The sequence below is a fragment of the Dasypus novemcinctus genome, chromosome 2, assembly GCF_030445035.2.
Source record: "Dasypus novemcinctus isolate mDasNov1 chromosome 2, mDasNov1.1.hap2, whole genome shotgun sequence".
Taxonomy (NCBI): Eukaryota; Metazoa; Chordata; class Mammalia; order Cingulata; family Dasypodidae; genus Dasypus; species Dasypus novemcinctus.
In genome coordinates, this window is record NC_080674.1 from 126,999,142 (window position 1) to 127,003,548 (window position 4,407).

The 4,407-nt window shown below is 36.6% G+C and overlaps 1 non-coding gene across 1 annotated transcript; it reads left to right on the forward strand.

The window, feature by feature from the left end:
* The first annotated feature begins 372 nt into the window (after nt 1–372).
* LOC111760320 (small nucleolar RNA SNORA26) lies at nt 373–490 on the forward strand. The gene has a single exon (XR_002794050.1). It is a non-coding gene; the product is annotated as a small nucleolar RNA SNORA26 (small nucleolar RNA).
* The last annotated feature ends 3,917 nt before the right edge of the window (nt 491–4,407 follow it).

The window sequence follows — 4,407 nt, forward strand, 5'->3', positions numbered from 1 at the left end:
TCTGTTATACCAACAATAGAAAACCAGTACTTACCCAGCTAATTTTCTAAAGCTCATTTATTCTTGATACCAATTCCACACAAATTCAGGATGACAGAGAAATTATATGCCAATCTTATGTTTGAAACAAAAATACAAAGTATCTTATAGAAAATATCATCAAACTAATTCCACCGGCATGTAAAAATAACATATTTTGAATTAGTATTGTTTAACAAAGATGCAGGGATGTTTTAACATATATTCTCTTTTTGCAATCCACCACACTGAAATTAAAAGATAAAATGACATGCTTATCTCAACAGATTAAAAATTTTTGGTAAAAATTCACCCATATTCATGATGAAAAGTTGATTCAGACTGCCCTTTCCTGTACCTTTTTAAAGTTGATTCAGTACTTTATTAGGATAAAAGACAATGGTGAAGTAAATCTCCATAAAACCCAGAAAGAAATTATAAAACTCTTTGGATCCTGTCTACAGTCACAGCTGAGAAGAAAACAAATAAATAAATGGGTCATAAATATGAAGGCCTATTTCTGAACAACTCTCAATTATATTCCATTGGTCTATATATTTATCCTTATGTCAGCTTGACCATAATTTTTACTTGTTATTGAATAAAATGCTGTATATGTTAAGAAAACAGACAAACAAACAAAACCAATGTTGATCCAGAAATAGAAGGAATCATTCTTAAATGGACACATGCTAGCTTCTGAATACCTTCAGGAAATGATGTAAGGAGTGAAATGTTTGAAATCAGAAATAAGACAAGGATACTCACCATCCATTCTTTAATAATAAATATCAGGTGGATTCTAACTAATTCAGAACAATAAGAAAAAAAAATAGTATAAGGAGAAAGGTAAGCAAAACTGTCATTATTCACATGTAATAGGAAATTTTTTATATCTGTAGAAAGACGTTTGCAGAGATCTTCATCTGTATTGCTAATATTCTACTTTTTCAGCTGATAGTATGTACATGGTATTATTCTTAATTGTAAACACCATAGATATACTTATATATGTATTAAATATTTCATATTTTTAATCACAAAATGTTAATTTTTTATTTTATTTTTTCACATCTGTAGTCCCCTGTCCACTATACATTGAATCTGATTTGGTATTCAACTATTAGTTTCTTAATGACTTTTGTTAAGTTATGCTACTCACATCTGGATACAAGTTTTGATATGATTCCACAGATTAGAGATGACTAGTAATTATTTCCCTAAATGTGAAACTTATAAGTTCTTTTATTGATACAGCCTTAGTCTTGGATGTCATTGACTTTTTAGAGAGTCACATTACTAGTAATTCATAATACATTTTCATTCAAGTAAAACACCCAGCACTTAGTTCTATATATTTCAGGATTCTCCAACCTGTACTTCATTCATCCTTTAATTTATCAATTCAGAAAATACAAAGTGAATATTATGTTTTAGGAATTCTCTACAGCTCACTGTCTAATAGGAAAGACTGACAACGAGGTAATTAAAAGATAGTATGACGAAGTTCATGTCAAATTGAGTTGGCAGGAAGTCAGGAGGAAGGGAGCAAAATCTTTGTCCAGACAGGCTCTAGAATGGCATTGGGCACAGCTATGTTATGTTGTAATGTATTCAGTCCAGCAGTCTGAAACTGGTACTCATTATACATGGCAAGAAATAATGAAATGTGAGGCAGAAGCAGGAAGGTTATTTTATTGTTTTTACCACATCAAAGAATTTAGATCCAATCCTGAAGGCCTTGATGAGGAACTGCGATATCTTATGCAAGGAAATGAAAATATAAATCTTACGCCTTAAAGATATTACTTCGTCAGCAGCAAGGAAGACTAGAGTAAAAGACTGAAAATGTTAAATCATACATGGGCACACAATAGATGGAATTCAGAGATGGGATAACTTACGGTTAAGGTCACCAGCTTTTGAATCAGGGACCATGAGGTAAATCTATTAGTCTGTGTATTAGTCAGTCAAAGGGATGCTGATATAAAATACCAGAAATCTGATGACTTTTATAAAGGGTGTTTATTTGGGGTGGAAGCTTACAGTTACCAAGTGAAAAGGTATGTTACTTCCCTCACCAAAGTCTGCTGCCACATGTTGGAGCAAGACGGCTGCCAACTTTTGCAAGGGTTCAGGCTTCCTCTTCCCCATTTTTTTTTAAAGAATTGTTGTTGTTTTTTTAAAATTTCATTTATTTATTTCTCTCCCCTTCCCCCCCGCCGACCCCCACCCCAGTTGTCTGTTCTATGTGTCTATTTGCTGTGTGTTCTTCTTTGTCCGCTTCTGTTGTTGTCAGCGGCACAGGAAACTGTGTTTCTTTTTGTTGGGTCATCTTGTTGTGTCAGCTCTCTGTGTATGTGGTGCCATTCCTGGGCAGGCTGAACTTTCTTTTGCACCGGGCGGCTCTCCTTACAGGGTGCACTCCTTGCGCATGGGGCTCCCCCACACGGGGGCACCCCTGCATGGCACGGCACTCCTTGTACGCATCAGCACTGCGCATGGCCCAGCTTCACACAAGTCAAGGAGGCCTGGGGTTTAAACCAAGGACCTCCCATGTGGTAGACGGACACCCTAACCACTGTCCCAAGTTCACTTCCCTCCTCTTCCTTTTAAAGCTCCATGATCCCAGCTTCTTCCAATATCAACTGTAGACTGGGATAAGTTGTCTCTCTCCTGAGGCTCATTTCTCTCCAGACTCAGCTGCTCTGCTCTCTCTACAAGGCCAGCTGTAAACTGTCAGGCAAATGGCTCCTCTCTTCCCAGGACCTCTGCTGTATCTAATGGATCCTTCTCTTTGTGCTTACTTCCCAGACTCCAGGATCAAAACTCCAATTGTCCTGTATGCCTTGTCATTTCCTCTGTGAGTCCCCACACAGGAAGGTGGTGGGAAATTGACATCCTACAGATGGGGTCCAATCAAAGCCCTAGTTATAATTTAATAAAGTGAAAATGAAATCTCTGAATTCAATTGAACCTAAGGTTGTCATTAGTCCAGAGGAACAAACCAGTTTACAAATAAAAGTACAATTTGGAATTCATAAACAATATCAAACTGCCACAGTCTGTTAGTCTCTTAAATTTTTTTTTTATTTTTAAATTTTATTTTTAAATTAAAAAAAAATGATAGATCAAAACTGTAGGGGAATTCCCATATACCCCACCATCCCATACATTTCCTCATTAAGAACATCTTTGAATAGTGTGGTACACTTGTTACAATTGATGAACACATTTTGAAGCATTGCTATTTAACTATGGCCGATAGTTTGTTAAGTTTACACTATGCACTGCACATTTTTTTAGGTTTTGACAAAACCTATTATGGCCTGTATCCACCATTGCAATGTCATTCAGAACAATTCCATGTTCCATTTCCTCATTAAGAACATCTTTGAATAGTGTGGTACACTTGTTACAATTGATGAACACATTTTGAAGCATTGCTATTTAACTATGGCCGATTGTTATAGTTTACACTATGCACTGCACATTTTTTTAGGTTTTGACAAAACCTATTATGGCCTGTATCCACCATTGCAGTGTCATTCAGAACAATTCCATGTTCCAAAAATGCTCCATGTTACACTTATTCTTCCCTCTTCTTCCCCTCAGAACCTCTGATGGTCACTGCCTTTCTATCAACGTTACAAGTTCTACAACGCTACAAGTAATAATAAGTCTTTAGTTGCATTCCCACCTTATGTTTGTTCATTCCTCAATCTTGAGGATTGTAGTATGGTGATGCCCACTCTGTTTCTGACTGAGAGGGGACTTAGATCCCATGGGGGCACATGGATGTAACTGTCTTGCTTGCAGTTGTAGATACTCTCTGCTTTCTGGTGATGGCATTGCCCATCATCATCATTTTGTTTGTCATCTTGATTGAGTCTGATGAAGTGGAGGGTGGGTGATGGCTGTAATTTTGCTGAGATTCAGGGCTCAACAAGTAGATGAGCAGCCAGAAGATTTAAGTCTCTGGGACACGTATTTAATTGGTATAGTGCTAATTATAGGTTCAAATAAAAGTGGCAGAAAAGCTATGTTATTATAAATGAATATTATATTTGAATCTAATATATTATATTAGATTCATATTATATTATAAATGAATCTAATTCTGCTACATTGAGGAGTATATATTCCAAGGTAAGGCCCACTGACAGGGTGCCAAATTCCTGATGTTTGCCCAACCTATAGTATCTAGATGTCTCTAGAGCCCTCAGGATCACCCCTGCTTGAGGCACTTTTAACTGTGGCAATCAATGAGATTCTCCTGAGACATGCATAAGCATAATCTCTGGAATGATCTCCTGACTTGCTTTGAAATCTCTTAGCCATAAAAATGCACTTAGCTTAGTATTACATATTGCCTAAGAATTACCTCCT